The 22,370-nt window shown below is 46.1% G+C and overlaps 1 protein-coding gene and 1 long non-coding RNA gene across 17 annotated transcripts in view; one reads left to right on the top strand and one right to left on the bottom strand.

Annotated features, from left to right (window-relative positions):
* Positions 1–22,370, top strand: part of nfixb (nuclear factor I/Xb) — a 123,273-nt gene that overhangs the window by 48,987 nt on the left and 51,916 nt on the right. The window lies entirely within an intron of this gene.
* On the bottom strand, positions 489–3,826 carry LOC133465360 (uncharacterized). Its single transcript, XR_009784613.1, has 2 exons — positions 2,813–3,826; positions 489–1,024 (listed from the first exon to the last, which is right to left on the bottom strand). It is a non-coding gene; the product is annotated as an uncharacterized LOC133465360 (long non-coding RNA).

Here is a 22,370-nt window from a genome sequence, read left to right as displayed (position 1 = left end):
TAACCGGGGCACACATACAGATAAAACATCGCTCGTCCGACGCGTTGACGGAAGCTTTTTCACGCCGTTGTCATTTTGAGCGTCGGCAACCTCCTCGCGTGGCGGGCGAGTGACAGTGGCGCGGTTGGGTTTTCAGAAGAACCGCGGCGTAGGGCCCCTCAAACTTGGCCCTTTTTCAGAGCGGTGTGTGTGTGTGTGTGTTTGTCTCTGTTGAAGGGGGAGTGTGAGAGAAAAGGAGAGTGCAGTGCGCAGCTGGTAAACACATTATTCCATTACAATACATCGTCACCATCTTCTGAGCCGCTCCGTCGAACGGCTCGACACGCTGCCGGTAGTCCAAGCCGCTTTCCATCCGCTGCAATTATCCAGTTTCGTGGCGAAAAGAAGACACCATACATATCATGCTGTGTGTACCATTACATGAAATGAAATTTAGAAACAAAGGTTACGTTTCGTTTTACAAATAGAAAACCCGCTGCAGCAGAAAGTGATTATTGGATTACTTATATTTCCTAATTTCACTGTACAGTAGTTTCTAATTGTTTGCATAATTCATGCTAATTAATAAATGCTATGCTGTGCACATCTTGTTCGGCATTCTTTTTTTTGCCATACTCAATGAACAAATGCTTGCTAATGTGTTTAACAGCAATGTATTTATTCCATTGATAAGCATAGTTAACACATTCAATAAAAGAGATGGGCTTACTCCATTGTTTTATACTGCTGCATTTATTGGAAAACGGTGGCAAAAGGCTTGCTTTGTCTGGTCTGCGCGTGTGAATTTCAGTGACGAGTCTGCTCCTTCACTGTCCAGCGTCTGAAGACATACGTAGACCCGCGGCTCGGCTCGTCCGCGAGCAGGCCCAGACGAGGGGTAGAAAGCGGACAGCGACGTCTTTTGTGGGGGGCTTCCCAGCAGCCCCTTTCCAATCAGGCTCCCTCTTCCCTTGTTCTCCCGGAGCACGGCGACACGGCCTCTGGATCTCTGCATCCAGAAAAAACGCCGCTCTTCTCCTTTCATCTGAAATTCAGGATATTTTGGAAAGGTGAATATAGGCAAATAATAATATCGTCATCATTTGTAGTGCGTCCAACATTTCTTAACAGCAATAAATATCCGTCATTGGATTTAGGACGATGCCGAGCGCTGATGTAAGGTAAGAAGAAAAGCTTGGCATCAAGCCGATGCAGAATGCCACGCTGAAAACAAAGGGAGAGGGAGGGCAGATATTCAGGCTAGCGGCGCCGCTTGGCAGCGGTCGGCACCCGAAGCTGCGGCTCCGTTTAGAAGATGCCAGCTTTTCGAAGCGACGAGTCTCTGCCAACTTCTCTCCTTCAGATCCTTTCTCTCTCGCTTGCTCGCTTTCCCTCTCATTTGCACACTTCTCCCTGCCACGGCGGCCGTGTTGACGTTTCACACCTTTCCCCCTCTGCGCATCCCTCGTGCCCCTCCACCAAGCAAATCGAGCGACTGGACGTTAGAACCATTTTTCGTTCAGTTCTATTGCGAAGAAAGTTGAATTAAAAAAAAAAAGGCCTCGTTCCTATTTTCCTTTGCATTCTCGAAATATTCCACCAGGTCTTGTCGTTCAAAGCGCGCCGTCGGTAATGGCGCCGCTGTACATACATTCATCTGAATCGTTTGTTGCTGCAATTTCGTAAATGGACCGGACAGGTGGGTGCCCGATGGACTTCCAGGAATGGAAGCAATGCGCATGATTATTGCGGCGCCAGAGACTATGGATCCTCGCAGGACGCGAGCAGCGATGAGAGCAAGCGTTAAACGCCGGGTTTGGGGGGAGGATAAAATGACTCAATAATGATCCGAAAATTAGAGGCATTATTGAGGGAGAGTAAACAGGCCTCTCTAAGTGTGAAAGGACCCCATTCAGACGGACCGGGAGCAGGACTCCTTTCTTCTTTTCACGGATCCACCCATGGCCTCGAGAGCCCGCCTTTTGTTTGCTGAAATAACAGCGTGGGTGGGGGTTCTCTTCCCAGTATGGAATAAAGCCTCCGACTGTAAAGCACACCCCATATATAAAAGTCCTCGTTGGCGTGACCTCTTCACAAAGCGGTCCACGGATACCCTTGGAAAAGTTGGAATCGGCCTCGCCTACTTATTTCTCGTGACGCATTCAAGAAATTCCGAGACTACGGAGAGCGCGGCCCGTCGAGCGCGACGTGCTAAAAGTGGCCGTTGGGCGGAAACCTGGCGCTAATGGTTGTTCGACACGAGAAATAAACGCAGTGCATTTCCGAGCGGCTGAACAGCGAATGTGTTCCTCAGACGCAGCGCATTTTGCACTTTTCTTATGAACGATAATGTCACAATGTCTGCAGTAACTTTGTGTTTTTGATAGTTGATTGGTTCTTCTTCTTCTTCTTCTTCTTCTTTCTGTGACGGCCATTAAATGCAGGCAGCCGCTCTCGGCTCTTGATCCAAAACAGGTGGAGAATTCCCTCACTTCTCTCCGTTTCATAAGGTTGGCCGGCTCCATTTCACAGTCGCAATTTTGGAGGGCGGCGCGCTTATTATACCGTCGACCGTCGGCGCACCGCTCTCATCTAGGATTTCACACTCATTGGAAATCTTACTGGCAGGTTCTACGCATACATTTCATATAAAAAAAAAAAAATAGAAGACAACATTCGATTGGTTTGATGAATCATGTTTGGATTTGTTAATCAGGGTGACACGACCTATTTTATGTGGCGCTTTTGCATGAATGGAAAGAAGGCCGACACTTGCAGTCATTTTCCAAAGGCTCGCAAATGAACAGAGCTCCAGCGGCTATTTATACCGTACTTTCTTTGGGGGGTGATCACGTTTTCCAGGATGGTCAGCTATTGGCCCGATTGGACGGCGGCCGACAGACACCAACAACGACGCGGCCCCTTTGCAGGCTTCCCCGCTCCCTTGCAAATATCAGATACCTGTGGATTAAGGAGACTGAAGCTGCGGCATCAAGATTGCGGTCAATAATGCACTTTACAATCATCAAGACCATTTGGAAGATACAGTCATTAGTTTTCAATGAAAATAAAGACTAAAGATGCACCTTGCATTCATATCCGAATATATAAAACCTTGTCCTTATTTGTAAAAATCAGGCTGTCATTATTTACAACAATTGACATGCGATATTAAATGAGACTTAAGATTAGTAAATGATCAATAGTAAGCAACAAGTAAATGGACCCTTCTGAAAGACAATGTATTAAACACAATCAATAAATATTCAGGGAATAATAATGCTAATAATAATTACAACAATGACAACATAGGAACACATGACCAAAAACAAGGATTATCGACAAGAAAAGAAGAAGATAAAATTGTGCAGAAATAGCTGTATAAATTCTGGAATTGTGGTTTTGGGTGTGTTTCTTAACCTGAACCTGTGACCATCCGTCACTGGTCGTATTTCAAGACGTGTTGCCGAAGCTTAAGCGAGATAGCCAGACCGCCCGAAACAAAGCCTCTTGCTCGGAATCATAAAAGGCCGAGCTCAAGGTTCCCGAACATACAAGGCCTTCGTTGGCGCTTGTGCTACACACCTCCGCCGAGTTTGTTGGAAATGACATCCTCTTGCAGGCAGACAGACAGACAGACAGCAAAAGTCGCCCCGAGACAATACTCTTCTCAGAACCTTCTTGGCACGTGAGATGACGAGCAAATCGGCCAGCCACTAAAACAAATGTGTGTCTATTATAGTTCCAATTGTTTTGGATGAGTTCATTGCTACAGTATCAAATGATGAATGTAATGTGAGGTGCGTTTTGAAACAAAGACTGCTCGTAGACTGGTGCAGGTGCGCAAGCGGCGCCACTGTGGTTGCTGTCAAATTCAGTGTTAATGAATGATGAAGCCGCTTTTGGGTTTGTTTCGAGAACTAACAACTTTTGTTTTTTGTCACACACAAAATGGGTCGATTATTGTTCCCAATAATATCTTACTTTGATGACCTCCCCCATGATGAAGAGTTCGGAATTATCTATCACCAGCATTCCCCAGTCACTTCATGTGAAGTCCCAAAGAGAATCTTAGGTCAGAGCTTTAACACCAGATATTAACTTACGGTATAAATACTCCATCGACATATTCATCCAGCCGTTGCATGTGAGTTGTACTCGAAGTAGCATTTACGGGCGTAGGCCTGCATACCCCTCTGCTTTCATTTCTTTTACACAATCTGCTTTCCCTCTTAAAAGATGAAGCCGAATCCCGCGGTGGCTCCCTGTAAGTCCGCCGGACTCCAGCGTGTGAAGTATGCCTTTTGAGGTGTTGCGCACGGAGAAGAGTCTGTGCGCCTCCATGCGTAAACATCACAGAGGCGATAGAAGCTGGCCGAGCAGCAACAAACACTTTGCATTAGAGCGTGTGATGCTTCTCTCTGGACCGCCCCTCAAGCGCCCGGCACCTGAACCCACTTTGCACCTGATGCCCACGCACGAGGCCCGTGTGTATACGTGACGAGAAAAGACTACATTTGCAAGGAAACATCGACATGCGCTCGCATAGGCCACCTGGAACCACGCAGCCTGTGAATGTCGTGTCAATTAGGCCCTCGTTCGAGACATCAAATCAAACCTTTTTAGATGATGAAAATCCCTTTTACAAATGATCTGTTGAATGCTTAGAATTGAGGAGGAAGTGAATGTCTTTGTTTTTGGCTTTTGTAGCTTTTGGCACTCCGTCATTATTTACTGACATCAGCAGCAACGGCACTGATGTAGTGAGTGCTCTTTGCCCTTTCAGTGCGACCATCTGATTGCTTTATTATAAGCATCCCTACTTGAGTTTCTATTATTCTGTATGTCGTCCCCCAGCAAACATATAAGCCAAACACACACAGATGCATGCCAGAAAAAAACAGAAAAAAAGGCTTGTTATGTGATAGGAAATGAACTCTCGCGCTAAGAAATGCTGGACAACCTGTCAAGACATCGCTCGCCATTGTTGACGTGGCGCCCGAATTGACGGCTTTTTCATCAATGAACTTAATCCAAGACCACTTCGGTAGCAGCTCATGCGTATAGCGCCACGTGTACGTCGGTGGAAAGGGGATACGCGCCGCGCGGGGGAAAACAATACTGCCGATCACAATGAATTCTAGCAACCGGGCCCTCATTGCGCGGGAAGATTTGGATCCCCCAAATGTTTTCTCCAGACTTTGCCTTTTTTGGGGGGGGGTTTTGTTTCTGTCTTTACTCTCTATTTTGGTTCTGACTGTAAAGCAAATCCAAACAAGATCGTATTCACAGCAAAGGCATCGGGAATGGAGTTCTTTTCCTCTCTACCGTGATCTTAAGGGGTTTTCCTCTAGCATGACCTAAACAAACTTGCTAATGTGATTACTACAAAACCAAGATTTCTGTTTTGGATACATGCTTTGAAACATTTCCGCCATCTTCTGATTGACTGAAAGATCGTTTTAGGCCGCAATCCTGGCAGTTACTTCTGCGAAGAACCACGATGATCCCAGCAAAGTGAAGATGGCTTACGATGAGATGTCTTTTTTGCCACACCTCTGACAGCTTTTTTTTGGCAGCCATCAAATTCTCAGTTCACGATTATTTGCTCAAAACAATCAAGTTGATCAGTTTGAACATGAAATATCTCGTCTTTGTAGTGCATTCAATGAAATATAGGTCGATCATGATTTGCAAATCAATTGTATTCTGTTTTAATTGACGTTGAACGCAACGTTGGAATTGCTGTCACTCTTTTCTCTTTAAAATGTCTCTTTGGGATCTCGGGTTTTTCTCGTTGCATGTGACAAGCTTGTCCAACAACCAGCTGCGGGGAAAATACATGCGAGTTCTGATTTTGTGCCCAAACAATCATGCCATAACTGATGTTTGCCTTTGAGTATTCATGGAGAAGAGAACAAAAAAAACATGTTTAGTGTTTGAGATATGGCATAACATACTTTTCCAGCGACCAATTACAGTTAATGTGGCATGAAAGTGGAATAAAAAGTGGTATTATTTGTTCGAGTTTTTGTTTGGTCTGGCTTGAGTGGTAGCTTTTACAGCAGCCGGACAAAAATAATACTGATTTGGGCCATGTTTTTGTTTCAAACCAATTTCTCGGATACATCTTCCCTTTGAAGTAATATTTCTCCCACCGCCTTTATGTTTTGTTGGCTAATCAACAGACTAAAGTTAACATAAGAGTGTCAAGATGTGGATCATTTTTTGGATTTGTTTTTTTTAATACCCTACTTGACAACTTTCATCCATTAAAAAAAACCAAAAAATGGCACGCCAAACTGATCTTGTTGGTTGAAAGGCTGCATGGATGATATGGAAAATGTACTTTACGTATGTCCATGCAGAGCACGGTTAATGTAGCCAGTTAAAGCTCAGACTGAACAGCACAAACAGTCACACACGCTACCATTCACGCCGGCATGTGCTTTGTAAGCCTGTTATTAAGAAGAAGCCTTGATGTGGTCACTGGGTGACACAGCGCTGTTTTACGACTTTCACTCTCTAGGACTACAATAGTCCCGTCCCGTCTTCTCTCCTTCTTTATTCTTTTTCCCGCGGACCCCGTCTGGATCGTCTTCTTTCTCTGAATTCTGCCTCATCCGAACCCACGTCCCTTTCCGGTGCTTTTTCCCAGCTTGTCGCATTTGCCCTGCGCTTATTGCGATGCGGTCGGGACACTGCTGTTCCTCCACCTCTGCACCTGCCAAGCTACTGTTTTCCAATGAGGATTTACAGCATCATATTATGTAGTTAGTTAGAATTCATGATTCCTTTGGCGGACACCGAGTACAGCGGGTTGACTGAAGAATATGCATGAAAATAAAAGTGTTCATGGAAAGGTGTGCGCTTCCATTTCAGTCTGTTATTGTCTGAGAATTGAAGAACTCGAGATGAGAAAGTGTACAGAAGGAGATCAATTCTGCAACAGCCCATGCACACGTGTTGTAATTAACAAGGTCTTTGGGTTCTTTGGCCTTGCGGCACTGTTGAGGGAAGAGAGTCAACTCCGGGCAGCAACAGGTAAATCCTGTTTAGATCAGGCCCAAGGCCGTGCTCCTTTCTTATTTGGCGTGTGAGCACACCTCCCTCTCTTCGTCTTAGCTCAACCAGGTCTCCGTCTCCTCCTAACCTTGTGCGAGCACCCACCGCACGCCGATGTCGCGGGGTACCTTGCCAGATGCCCTCTATAGTTTGGAACTTTACGGCACACATAAACTCAGTGAATACCGCTTTCCTTTCTGCTCCGTGTTATCTTGCAGAGCGGCCTGCAAGGTCATTTAAGTTGACTATTGTGACGCAGAAGGGCAAGGTGACACTGACACTGTTATGCCAACATAAAGTGACACACTTTGCCCTTAAAGTCGATGAACTAACTATTTTCCAGCACTGGCTAGAATTTTGTGGAGACACGGGTGCGTTGACACTTAGAAGATTGTGGCTATTTCCCCTGGCCCATGAAAAGTCTCAGAACAATTCTTCAATATGATCTGTGACTTTGTTAGCACATAATTAGATTTGTGTTGACCATCCTATGGCCACACACTCAGCATCATCCTTCCACTTGGAATTTTCCAAGATACGCAAACTCCCAGAATCTCACTGGAACGGCAACATACTCTATAATGGAGACATCAGCATATCTCACCAGACTTCAGCTTCATGACCGTCTGAAGGGTTCACCCATTCTGCAAGTGTCCGGTATCTTTGGCTTTTATGTGTTATTTCGGAATACGCGTGTCGTCCCTGTCGGGCAGGAGCCACCTATGTCCAAATGTGGTCAATTTCACATCTGTATCATCAATCTATACTACTGGTTAGTCCCCACACGGGTCTGTTATGGGTTTTTGAACTTTGAAGGTGCAATATTAATAGCTCAACAAACATGCCATTTTGGGGGTTTCCTGTATAGTGATGTTTTGGGGGATTTTTAGTTTAGTCTTAATATTAACATGATCCACATTTCTGTCAAGTGCACATGGCTTCTCATGCTTATCAAGGTGACCCGTTTTGTATCGCCAGCCCTGGAGCTTTTCTGACAGTGCTCGGATGATGACATCTTGAATTCCAATGTATCCCCATGGGAAATATGTCAAAAATCTACGAGATATTACGTTATGTTACACGGTGCATCAGATTGGCCGATGTTTACGACGGTCTAGCTGCAGTGCGTCTTTTTTCTCACATCGTGCATTTGGAGGCCAGAAGACCGATAGGGTTCCAGTGTTCTCTCCCGAGCCATCTGTTCTCCTGGTGTGAGTATAACTTACAGTAGCGTGGAGGGTCTCCTGAGGTCAGAGAACAAAAATCACAAGGACATGTGGAATGCTGAAAATTGGCCAGCACAAACAGGCAGGCCTGGCTCTCCATCCGTGCAGAGCTCAGTAACCACCAGCAAGCCCACCGCCGTCCGATAGTCGGTACATTGATTTGAGTCGGTGCCGTGTGGGACCTTGAGCCTCCAGAGGGCAGGTAAACAAGTCCGAGTTTCAAGGCATAATGACAGCTAAGAAGAGGTGAAATGCAAATCCATTCCAGTCATAGCAAATGTAGGAAGACGAAAGAAATGTAGTTTGGCCTCATCAGTCATAATTCAGTGCTTCTCAAAGTTGCCGTTATTCAGGGTTGTGCCAGCTAATGTTTGCAGCTTTACAGAATATAAGGAGTTGCTACTACTTGTCTCAGTCATGCGAGTGAAACGGATTTCTGGTCATGATTTGTGTGATGAGTTGCTTGACGACAATATGACAAATAGCAATGTCACAATTTTCACGTCTCGGCGCTCCCGTTGTATGTAATCAAACTATTATCGGGCTCACCGACTGAGAGGCAATTTATGAGGCTCGATTTCTCTCTTTGGCTTACATCCATGACAATGGAAAGCATTCGGGTCCAGCAGGGCTCCAAATCCGCACAAAAGGAACGGAGCAGTGAGGATTTCACTTACGAGCTGCAGAAGAGAAAAGAGAAAAGAAACCCAGTGAGATTGTTGAATTATGGGTAAAGACAGCTGAAGCTGACCAGCTTTGGCCTCCATACTTCAGTGGGGGGGGGGGGGGGGGGGGGGGGGCTTATTGGAAAAACAACAAGTCCATGAGTCAGTCTCAAGGCTGTCAGCTTTCTTACCCCAGAAATTCTCCCAAAACGCATGCAGTTAGATACAAAGTAGAACACCTTTAAAAACATCAAACTCCGGGGTTCAATATGGTCATGCAAATGTTCCACGTATCCTCAGTGTTATTGCCAAAAATGGAGGAGGCGGAGAACTGCGGTAAGACTGAAGGGAGCAAAGAGTGAACGAAAGGCGAGATCTCTTCTCACATTTGCTATCAATTTAGGGCACTGAAAATAAGCACCAGGTTTCACTGGAACCGTGTGGAACACCAGGAATGTTTTTCTGTATAAAATCTTAGGGGGGGGGGGGGGGGGGAAAGAGAGTTTGGAGGAGAGCAAATGAAAAGAGTGCTCTCAAATCATGACATAAACGGAGACAAGGCAAAGGTTTCAAAACAAAACAAAACCAACAAACATGCTGATTGTGGTTGAATAATAAGCACCTTGGGTCCAGATGTGGAACCGTGATGTTTTTCTAGATACGGTGACCCATTTGACCTTGGAAGACAGAACCTGGTAGGTGAATCAGCGTAAAAATGCCACATACGGCGAACGCCTGCAAACTTGCAGTTTGGTTCGCCATCCGCGGATTCACCGACTAGGCAGATTTCTTTTTGTTTTTTGGGGGGAGGGACCAAGCCTCAAAACGCTTATTGGTGCTTTATTCAATATTTTGGGGGGTTTAAACAAAAGAAAGAAGTGTTTTTCCAATTCCAATTCTAATCAATTATCCGCAGATTTTTGCAATTCGGTGCAGCCTGGTCCCGATACCCCGCAATTAGCGGGGGTCCGCAGTATTTCCATGACATGAGCATCAATCCCGCTCTTCTTTTTTGCAGCTCCATTGGCGGTGTACGCGACGGTGTCCGTGGGCCCGTTGGAGCGACAGGAGGGGCACGGCAGAGGAGGAAGCTTCTCTTTTGAGAGAGAAATCAATACTTCCTTATCTCTCGTGCATTTAAAGTGCAGGAGATGAGTGCCGAAGCTCCGCTGCCTCACCACGCTCAAGCTCGAGACAACTCCGTCATCCACCGGTGTTGGATAAACAAATGGTTTTTGAGGCAGCGAGCAGTTTGTATACATGGGGTCGGTCGGGGGATGCAACAGAGTCGGACTCGAGCAATTGAGCGGTTGGCACTGGAGCAAATCAGTGTTCCTCTAATGCTGATCGAACCAGCCCAAAAGGACGAGAAACAAGGAGAGTTTACAGAGCGACCAGGCGAGAGCGGAGAAGGGGGGGCAAGAGACAAACCAGATGTGCCTTTTGTTTAGATTTGAACACAGCGGAAAGGAGGGGTGTAGGAGTTAGGAGGTATAAGAGAGAGGGAGTGAAACCAAGCATTCATAGCTGAGCGACCGAATGTGGGGAAAGGGGCTTTGCCACGCAATGTGGTGTTACCTACCAGTGAAACCACATTCATTATACTAATTGCTGCAATGGTCTCGGTGGCTGGCGGCGAGAGGAGAGCGGGAGGGAGGCTGGATTTTGAACATTCGTTGGGCTCACTGACTGCAGAATTCCTTACATCTGTCATTCTAGGTTTTCTTTAGCAAGATATCGATCAGCCGGAGTTTGACCTCTAAATCGCCAGCGGGTCAACATCGGCAGGCGTCGGGCACGCGTAACGCCGCATTCCTTTGCAATCGCACGCAGAGGCCGTTATCTGTAAAGAATGATTCAAATGGTAGGAATGGTTCCTGCGCACTATAGTCGCGCTCTCAGCGGCTCGTCTCAATATTTCACTCCGTATGCATGTGGCCAATGTATGCGTAGTTCTTTGAGCAGACGAATGCGATGACAGTTCCAACATGTGTGATGGCGAACACACACACGGACGCTATCACAGCTCAATCTGCTGAGCGGTGGGCCCAAATCAAAATCGTTCCCCCCCCGAAACAGGGAATTCTGCCAGTTGCGATTGGCAATACGGCCAGCAGTTGTTTGTAAAACATTAGCAGCACATTGCTGAATTCGTACGCCATCCTTCACGGGAACTCGAGTACTGAGCGACTTCAGATCTGACAACGCCATCGCCTCTCGCACCGTCTCTTAGTGATGTATCGGTTGCGTTGTTTTGCTGTGCTATTATACAGTGGTCAACACATGTGTTAGATGGCCACTCAATGTAAGGATATTGCCGCCGCCCTTGAGAGCTTACTGAAAATGTCGCTCTGCATTTAAGTGTTTCATGATGTCGGATGGTCTCTGAGACCAATATTCCCAACGATGTCATAAATTTGTTCAGCACTGTATTTTGGGAGGTGAAATGAACAATGGTCTTTATTGTTAACTTTTGAATGAGGGGTCATAAAAAAGGACATATCATTTCATTCAAACCCCACCAAGGTAAAATGTTAGTTTTCCCTTTTAGCAATTCTCCCAACTGTTGAAAGTATTTGCGAGACACATTCCAGTTCGGGTAAGTTTCATTGGAAATTCAACTGAGTGCATTGTGTTGATTGATAGTCATCCATTGCAGATGTTTGTGTGAGCACAACCCCGGTCACACTTTTATTTGGGTCACGTTCAATGTTTGTTTGGTTTGATCTCACAGTACACGAGACCTCGGCCAAAAGTCATTTCTTCTTCTTCTTCTTCTATTTTGAAGTTGTGGCATTTGGTTGGTTTGTTCTTCTTTTTAAAAAAACATTGAACAGATTTATTTTTAGCATGCATTATGTTACAGAATTCTGTGTTTTGAGTTCATATACAGCGTCATCAACAACTGCCGAACACCTGGTAAGTTACACTGCGGTCCTCAACAACCATGCAATTGAAGTTTTTCGCTAGAAGCAAACTTAATTATCACTGTGTATTGTTGGATCCACTTGAAAAGTGATCCTATTTCCCCCCGGAATTAGAGTAATGATCGTGGCATCCCGAGCCAGTAATGCAATCTTCCTCTTTAGAGCGGTCGCTACCTTGTTTCTGCTCCACGGGCCAGAAGAAACCTAGGAAGACTCTGGTCTGGCTATGTTAGCCTGTTTAGACAGCCAAAATAAATGCAAAACCCTCCCTCCAACCTCAGTCTTGGAAGTGTAAGCGAGTGTGGTAGGAGACCAATGTTTGAAGGGAATTCCTGGATGTGGACTGGAGTACGCATGCAACACTTACTGTGCATTATGTTAAACTGTATATTTACACAGGGCGAATGGGTGCTTCATCATGATGATTGATCACAGATTCCCGTCAACTGTCAGGTGGATTTGACGTCGGTTAGTAATAGGGGGGCCGCAGTGAAATCAACTGCTTTGAGATGATGTTGGCCTGGCAACAGCGCTCTGGCTCTGCTTTGTCACTGAAAGTTGACAGCTCGCGTATGATATCGCGTTTCCTCGTGCCGGCGTGTCCCCCGCATCTCCGCCCGCTCATCAGCCAGAGGGGTCCCGCCTGCGCCACATACTCGCTGCGTTGGGACTAAACTACAGGGGCTTGACTAATCAGACCACACACGCTAAGGCAAATGCCAATGGCAAAGACTGACACGGGATTCTGTTATCTGTCATCTATCTCGCTGCGGGGCAGAGGGGTGGTGGGGTGGTGGGGCGGGCGGGCTTGATGTTGTGGGTCAGAGTGTTTGTGTGGAAAGAGTTGCCGCACTGTGGTCAGACTCGCCCCAAGAGCGGGAGAGGCAGGAAAAAAAAGGAGTAAATATGTCTATTAAAGTAGCGAAAGTGCCTGGCTGGAATGAACCTTGTATTTTCCAATACATTGCTAGTAAACGTGTTATTACAAACTTTGTTATAGCGCTAATCAAAATGGAAGCTCAAGACATTTAAGGCAAATAACCATTTTGGTTGCATAATGATATCATGATAGATAACTTCAGCAGAACCAGAGTTTCCTTGTTGTGCGAGCTGCCTTCTCACTGTTTCCTTTCCTCGGTGTTGCTGTGGCACGGGGGTGGGGGGGGGGGGTCACATGCAGGGTGCATTTGAAGTGGCTTTAGGGAGGCCCTGGAGCGTGCCAAAAGGTCAGAGGTTACAACAACTGGGCCTCCCTGGACCACCCTCCCTCACACGTACACACGTGCGTGCTTCGTCCCAGCCACCTCCTCCTATCAGGGTCACAGATCACTTCCAGATCTCCCTGACAAATTGGACAGCAATCAATTCAACGAAGGAATAAATGAAACCAAGCATTTGCTAGTGTTAGCCTCAACTCACTGCAACCCAAGTCCAAAATGGCAACTTCAATTTTTGTATACTATACAATGCTCAGTTTTGTTTTCCAAATTTCTCTCTCCGACCTTCTACTGGACAATACACATGAAACACCCGCACTGTCTAATGAGAGCGAATGCAAACGCTGTTTGATGATGGACACTGTCGGAGACCTATTAAAAAACTGCGAAGCGAAGAGCCAAACGTTGTCATTTGTATTGGATCTTATCAGATGTCGGGCACACTCAAAAGCTCGACACGTAGCTTTGATTCTTTCATCCTCCGCACCGCTTCTCCTCGCTAAGGACAATAAACATCTTCCACACGATTGTGTTTCATCACAAACATACCGTCGTGTACAATGCGGTTGGTTAGCGCAACCCACGCTTGCACTGATTATTGATTGGCTTTTGTGCACATTGTCACGAGCACGGGAGAATTGGCCAAACATGCAGCAAGCTGTGAAATGTCTCTGTCATGCATTTGACCCGTCAGAGAAAGAGGCGTCAGAAGGATTCTCATCCTTGCCCAGTCAAATTCGTTCATTTCTTTCTCCTTTTGCGAGAAGATGAGCGTGTCTGTGTTTGACTCTGAAAGATCAAGCGCCCCCTGTCACCGCTGCCCCTTGCCCCCCCCTCTCATCTTAACATCTGTTTTCAGGAAGGAGCAGTGAGGGAATGTCGGACTCTTCAAATGAATTAGCGTATTAGCAAATGCTTGAGTGGGAGGCGGCCTGGTCAGACTCTTGTTACTCTACCCTTGTTCCACTAAGCCCCGGTGTGCCGCAGTCCCAAGAGAGAGGGAGATTGTTTATCACGGGACCAATTAGAGTAGGACCTGAGGTCACTGACCTTATGTCTGGCCTCATCAGCTCCCGTGTTGCCTAACACCGCACGGACGAATGCACAGAGAAGAGAAGGCGATGTGACTGACAAAGACAAACAATTCTTTCACGCTACTTATTTGATAGTTATGCGTTTCAAGCGTCGTATTCATCTGCGATGGGCGAGCCTCACAAGCGTTTGCCTGAAAATAAACCAGAGGTGCGGGTTCATGAGTCCGGCTCCCTCTCACGAACCATCAAACGATGTATCGATCTCAACTCTCCTTTTTCTGTGTCAGGGGATCAGCCCACCTCTGAACTTTGGTCAGCCGGGACAGACTTCATCCTCTCGTCGGGCCGGGCGTTGTTAAGAACCTCACGATTGGATTCGATTTCGATGGGATATCCATCCTTTAGGGTTGCAATTCGATTCGACATTGATTTAAATGTTCCGAAAAAAAGTACACAAATCATTATGGTAAATGTTGAAATCTTTATGTACAAATATTTTTGAAGCAATGAAACATCTGAAAATAAACATTTGCACATAACTTATTGGTGCATATGGAGTACAAAAAAAAAAAAATACCGCCGCTGTATAGAAACACTAAAAAGGTCAAGTGCATGGGAACTTAAATTGTGTTTATTTCCTCATGCACATAACTTAGTTCATATGGAGTGCAAAAGTGAAAAGACGGTGACAGCTGTGTATTGCAAAAGTAACAATCTTGAACAATCTTTCTTGACCTATTCGGGTTACTATTGTTATTTGCAGGGTATTTAAGTAATACCTAACGTTTGCGGCATTGTGAGCTAATTTGTTGATTGCGTCGGCCGCGTTGGCCCTTCCCTATGTGGCTGCTGCGTCGCGGGCTCTCATCTGCAGAGAAATGAAACGAGAAGTGGTAGTTACGTACGTAGCGGTTAGTTGCGCTTTCTGTCAACTTCAATGACTCCTCCAAAACCGCTGTCTTAACTTAACTTGGTGTTTCTGGTGAGTTTTCGTGTCGGAATTGCGTCTGGCGGTTGGAGTGTCTTTTGCTCATTTCTGTGTTCCGGATTGACAGGCCAATAAATGAGCCCGAACGTCAGATTTAAAATGGAAGTAGCTGTCGCCGCAGCCGCTGTTCGCTCGAGTGGCCGTCGTGTTCGGCTTCCGTCCAGACAGGAAGCACGCGCGCAGCGCCTCACAGTGGCTAGGAGGGGAATCGATCCAGCGGCTTTGCAGCGTCGAAAAGAAAAATGGCAACGCATTGCCGAATGGCTATTTTTACACACCCTTATCCCCATGTGACCTCGCAGGATAGAACTTATGGATGGATGTGTTCAGAAACATGCTAATAAAGGCTCCCTCCGTGTTTGTTCTCCTGACCTTCTGCCGCGGTTGCCCCCGTCGTCCTCCAACAGGTAAGAGACAGTCCCACAAAGCTGACCTTTTCAAATGCATTTCTCACCCCCTGAAACCCAGCTTGAGTGTTCTTCGAGCATTTTGGAACAAGGCCCCGCTATTGTATCGTCGTCGCCAAGAATACACGCAGACAAATGTTTGAAGCGCCCACTCCTCCTCTCCTTCTGTCAAGTTCCGATTACAATGCCTTAATTTGTTCACAGACAACATTTGCCACCCTCGGCACCACCGCCCGCCCCGTCGTCCGTCCCCCCTCCCGCTCAGCCTGCGCCATTCCCTTGTCTCGCGATCGAAACTCTCGCTTTCCCTCCTCCTGTCTCCCATCTCTCCTACTCCTCCTTTTTAACATTTGGCCTGGCCCACCCCATCTCCCCTCAACTGCCTCCTTTTCCACCCTCCTCTTGCTCTCAGCCCAGTTCTGTTTGCGTCTGTTTACCTCCATCGTTCCACCAGATGGTTTGTGTTAAGACGCTACATTTGACAGCTGGGCTGTTATTTTTTCTCTTTCATATTTTTTTAACACCACACGGATTGCTCAAACCTGTAGAAACACACAAGAAAAGCAAGCAGGGGTTACAAGGAAATTCAAATATGAAAAATCCGGCCGTATTAATAATTCTCTCTGCAATTATTCTGTCAAGCGAAGGGCAGTCGTCGTCGCTTGATGCCCTTTGAGTGTACTTTTTTTTAAGACAAATATAAATGCATACACAGTAGTTTAATATTGACTTAAATCACATCTGTGAGGGTGATTTCGTCCAAGTCCTCTACCCTCTCTCTTCCATGACTTTTGGAAGCGGCCAGAAATCGTTGCTTGTTTGCTGGTATTGACTTCAAACTGTCAGAGACGGAAAACGAAAATGAGTCGCTGCAAGAGAAAAGACAGACCAATCGACATGGATCCACATCCCTTCCTTTTCTACACTGCTTATCCTGTTCGGGGCTGTGCGGAACTGGAGGCTATCCCGTAGGACTTTAGGCAGAAGGCAGAACACTTACAGTACAGAGACAGACAAGCATTCGCACTCACGTTGTCACCGTCGCCGAGTAGGAACTCAACGTGCACTCAAGGCAGACGAGTGAAGCGTCACACTGTCAGCGACCCTACATGGAGCAGTGGCTGTCATTTATTATCCTGCTACTGGCAAAGTGTTGTTGCGCTCCATTTTTTATCACACGAGCATATTATATTGAAATGAAAAAGGGTCCTTCAGTCAACACAACATAGTAGTGAAAAATGTCCGAAAATACTTTGAAATCCACGCCAATTCCATGTTGGATGGATTTTGCCACAAGGATCACATGATGGTTCTGATCAAATCAAGAAGATTATATAAAGCTCCAAAACAATTCTCAGCAGAGTCATCCAAACGTTTGCTCAAACGTGGGGCTCTTCTTTGTACAGACCACATTAGCCATCCATCCATCCATCCATCCATCCATCCATCCAACCATTTTCCTCACCGCTTTATCCTCACGCGGGTCACGGGTGTGCTGGAGCCTCTCCCGGCTATCTTCGGGCGAGAGGCGGGGTACACCCTGAACCGGTCGCCAGCCAATCGCAGGGCACACATAAACAAACGACCAGTCGCACTCACATTCATACCTACGGGCAATTCAGAGTCGCCAATCAACCGAGCATGCGTGTTTTTGGGATGCGGGAGGAAACCGGATTACCCGGAGAAAACCCACGCAGGCACAGGGAGAACATGCAAACTCCACAGAGGCGAGGCTGGATTCGAGTTCCAAAATTTGTAAATGTTGTTGTGTGACTTTAACGAGCGCTCCGCTTGACTGACTGGGAGCATTTCCTGCCGACACGCTGCTTAGATAGAGGAAGGCGGACGTGACCGAGGACAGCATGCGGACGTTAAAGGGGGAGGGTGCGCGTGACAGAGGACGCTAAAGACACGCCCCCCAGTAGGTATATAGTTCCGGTATGTGCATCGGTTTGGCTCAGGACCCCCGAAGAGACACGCTTACGAAGCGCAGTTTAAACTGCAGGCTGTCAGTTACGCGGAGGAACATGGGAATCGAGCAGCCGCGAGAGAATTCAAGATCGACGAATCCACGGTTCGCCAAGTCAAGAAGACGAAGCTGAGTTTCTGTGGGGAAAAAAAACAAAAACAAAACGCAGAAGCAAGGCGAGGTGGCCCAAGTTGGAAGACCTACTCGAGCAATGGATTAACGAGCAGACAACAGCCGGGAGAAGCGTCTCTACAGTCCCCGTTCGACTGAGTGCAATAACTCGGAGCTTTCCATCATTCCGGGAGGCTTGACGAACCGCCGGACATCGCTTTAAACAGGGCGTTCAAAGTGAAGTTGCGAGCGGCGTGGGAGCCATGGATGACAGAGGGCGAACACATCTTTACTAAGACTGGGAGGCAGCGCCGGGCGAGTTACGCCACAACTTGTGAATGGATTGCGGATGCTTGATGCTCGGGCCTACGTGTCCGCTTGCACTGTTGTTCGAGCTTCCGTAAAAGCCGGCATGGTTTCTGAGGAACCGCACGGCAACGAGACTGACTCGAACCTGGCGTGTTTGATGGAGAACTTGCCCAGCTGTTCATTTCGGACACAGAACATGAGGACTTTGATGGATTTGTAAATGAGGAATGATAAAGAAATAACATGAGTACGTTGTTAAATACTTCAATAAAGTACAAGCGAATTCAGTTTTGGCTCCCGCTGCCTTTTTAAAAACATTGTATTAGCGTGCATGCATGCATGCTCGCGTATGTTTGAAGCTATAGCGTACGTTTTACCATGCCTGCGCCCAATAATACGGTGCGCCTTATTTATGTTAAATACAGAACTAGAGACTCCGTCACTGAGACTGCGCCTTTGAATACGCTACGCCTTATGGTGAATTCATCAATCAATGACGCATACGTCCATCTATACATTTTCCATACTGCGCGTCTTCATTAGGGTGGGCTGGACCTTGGGTGTCAGTCAAAAGTAGGGAATTCTTAACTCAATCAATCATTTTGACCTTCTCAAATATGTCCTATGCTCTGATTTTGGGGGCATCCATTCTGTCTGTGAATCAGATTATTGTAGAATAATGAGCGCTGAATATGCTGTCAAATCACTCATTTGAATGTTTTTCTAAATATCATTGATTTAACAATTCTTTTCAAATGCCAGATAGCAGGAAGCGATAGAGGTGGGTGCAATTTTATATGACGAACAGGATCAGGGTAACCCTCGGCTTCAAGCAAAGCTAATCACCTCTTGGCTCTCGCTTCACACTTAATGGATAGCCTCTCTGCAAACATGCCAAAAAGCACATTCCCTCGGAAAAAGTCTGCAAAAGTTGCCAAGGAGATTGCCAGCCATCTGGCTAGTTTGTAGTTTGGAAATCCCTCTCATAGACAAGTGTGCACACTGGTTGTGTGTGTTTCATCTGTAGTTGATGAATGAGTGCAGTAGTGCATCTTCGTGTGCTTCGTGTGTTTTAGTTCTGTGCTTTGCATGATTTGCACGGCTTGTCCTGAGCAGGACTCCATCGTCGCACCTAAACCACAGAACGGATGGATCATTTTGGCATCAATCCTGCAATGTGGGACTGTTTCTGACACATTCACAATCATTTTTCCGAATAAGATGTAGCTTAAAAAAACAAAAAAATGCAGTATGTTGTAAAGTTAACAATCCTGCTCGTCCAACCGTCACCAAAGAGGTTGAAAAAGAGTGATCTCATGTAAGGGGTTAATTCTCATCGTAAGATGGGTTGACTTTTAATGTCAGATCCAAAGCAAATATGACATACTGTAAAGATTGTTTTTTTTCATCCCTCGACTGTCATGAGTGGAGATGAATGAGTCGAGATGTTTACCTACTAAAGCAACCGTAGGTGTTAATCATTTCAAACAAAGATTCTCAATCTTTTTCTTGACAGCACTTTAGAGGAAGAAAAATATCCATTCGGCCCCACATCCGCACACACAAAATGGGTCAGGTTTACTTTTCAGTTGAAAATAACAACATTACACCTATTGCTTTTTACTTTCCTTTGAATAAAAAAAAAAGGAACAAATACTTGGGTGTCATCTTTGTAAATCAGTCTTGGTGCCCGTGGGCACTCAGTTGCCCCATCAGACTGCTTTTATACAGTTACCCTGAGAAGTGTACATCCGGTCATGCCATGTTAATTCGGCTTTGGATTGTTGAACTGCTCTTTTTCCTGAACTGAATGACTTTACAACGCATCATTTTTTTAATCCCCGAAAAGTTTAGTTTTTCTACTCCACGCAGGTCAAAATGACACATAAGAGGCTCAAATGCAGTTATACAGTACATACCTACCCCCTTATATGTCCCTTATCAATTTGACCTGTGCCAGACGCTCTTTATCGCCATCAGCAAGCTCTGGGAACATTTTAGCTGGGTATTTGACTCTCTTTGGCAGGAAAATGGATTGGTTTCCTGGTAAGGACCCCGCTTTTAAGCTTTTTTTTTTTTTTTTTTTTTTTTTTTGGACCAGGGTTGAGGTCAGGGATTTGGGAAGAGCACCGCAGAAGCTTTGCGCTTTGGTACAGTGTTCTCACCTTGACGCCTTCAAACATACTTCTTGTCATTGTCATTGCCAAACAGTCTCGGTCTTCTGTGCCCACAAGACGTTTGTCCATGTGGGCAGCGTTTGGAACCATTTCTTCACAGTCACTAACATAGAATGTACTTCTTGTTCATCCAAATCACCTTCGTTTTGAAGGAGGCTTCCGGTCTGCAGACGCATAGTGAGCATGACTGCCCTCCATTCTGTCCTCCTCCTCTTCTACTCCCATTACCTCCGTTCTCCCCCTTCGCCCTCCCCGAAGAAGCACAAACAATAAACCTTCTGTTACATTTAACCCCGTCACGTCTTTCACTTTTCCCCCTCAAACTCTTTCTCTCCCTCTCATTGAATGATAAATGTTTGGTTTCTGTCCTTGTTTGCCCACTCATCCCTCTGGTGTTGTTTTGTGTTTCGTGTGTGGACTTGACTATAAATGTGGGTCAAAGACAACACACACACACACACACATTGACATATTCTGGCCTCTGCTTGCTTTCCCGCTGTAAACCAACGACAGCAGAGATTAGTATCTGGTAGCGGCTCGGATTGTGTGTAAAGTGGTTGTGTTTGTGTGCATGTTCACTGTACAATAGCCTGGTAGTGGCATTAGCACTCATCGCGGCTCCACTGCAGCGGCGGTAGTGGCATCGGGACAGCAAACAGATGTTGGCCTAATCTTTCCCTAATGAGATCGGTCCCTCATTCCTACATCTTTATGGGAGCAGCAAGCTGGCAGGCAAACAGACTGACACTCGCTCTCTACGGGAGAATGGACGCAAACACTGAGTGCCGGTAGCCGGTGAAAGCCACAAGTGGCGTTGAGTGAGTCGCTTGCAAGGCTAGTTAGCCGGGGCTGGACAGCCAGGTCAGAAGGTCACGGGTCAACCCTAACCCCTGAATCTTACTCCTATTTTTTTGAACATGAAGCAGTTTAGCTCGGAGTGTCATGTTCTTCTGCCTTTACGAGACACGTTTTCTATATTTAAATAACCCAGTTAAGAGCGCTGTTCGATTGATGGATTTACGTATATTTTGTTTCAAATCAGGATCTCGCCCTGGAAAAACCCGCCTTTATAAATGTTGTTCGTTCGCCTTTTGGATCATGGCGAAGAAGAAGACAGAGGAAAGTCAATGCGCCAAAGTTGATGGTTTCCCAATTTGGGGCTAAGCCCTTTTCTCCACTCCTGAGGTGGATGTAATATGTCGGACTGCAGGATGTTTTTGGCCTGTGGTCTATATGTACGCAATGTTCTTGTCAGCACAGGCACACTGCTAAGTTTGCTCATTTCACTCAGTCGGCCACTACTGTGACCGACTCGTGGGCTCTTATTTTTTACTATCGCCACTGTGTTTCATGTAAGGCTTCTCCTCTGTTCTTACCCTTCAAGTTGAAGGCATCTAATAATCTTTGGCCAAGACATTTGTCTGGCACCTATGCAGCCAAGCAACATCAGGAATGAACACCAATCACAGCGTTTTGGAGTTGTCATTGATTTTATTTCTCTCACATACCTCTTATGCTATTTAAAAAAAAAAAAGAAAAGAAGGAATTATGTGCTTATTTGTGCGTACATATTGATAATGTTAGGATTATAGTTGTGTAACAACCACTGCGCGTTGGCCTGAGGGTTAAACCGCAGCTTGAAAAGTCCTACTGCACGCTGCGGGCTAACAGAATGTGCCCAGCCACGCACACACACATTTATGCATGCACAGTATGTGGCAGATACAGGATATGTATGCACACACACACACACACACACACACACATATATGCAAAGACACACTGCTTGGGGTTACTGGGTACATTCTCCTAAAAGAATGACCTCACTTGAGTTGCAGGCAGAATTGAAAGCAGACTGAAAGAAAGGGAGAGGGGTAGGCATAGGGTGAAAGTGTCAAATGAGAAAGTTTGTCACGCATATTAATGTTCCTGGAAGCCGATAGGTCAGCTAGTGATCGGGTTTCCGCTTTTGTGTGTGTGTGTGTGCGCGCTAACGACCGAAGCAAAGGCACTTAATACACATTATTAAGTGCAAGTTTACACAAGTTCAGAGTTGGGGCTTCAATGTGTGCATTTTTGCACAGCAGTGAGACCTAGCCAGAACATGTGCAGGTCTCAGCCTTGGAATTTTATTATTGGCTGACAGGATCGTGTTATAAGAAGAGATTCTGCGCTGTAACTCAGTTCGAAGCAGTGTTTAGGCTACACACGGCACACGAACGAGTCTTTAAGTGCATCATTCCCATTTTTGTCCTGTCACTTTTAATTGTAAACATACGGCACGTCCCGCTTGCTC

This window comes from Phyllopteryx taeniolatus, chromosome 16, assembly GCF_024500385.1.
Source record: "Phyllopteryx taeniolatus isolate TA_2022b chromosome 16, UOR_Ptae_1.2, whole genome shotgun sequence".
In the NCBI taxonomy this organism is placed as follows: domain Eukaryota; kingdom Metazoa; phylum Chordata; class Actinopteri; order Syngnathiformes; family Syngnathidae; genus Phyllopteryx; species Phyllopteryx taeniolatus.
This window is presented reverse-complemented; position numbering and strand designations above follow the sequence as displayed.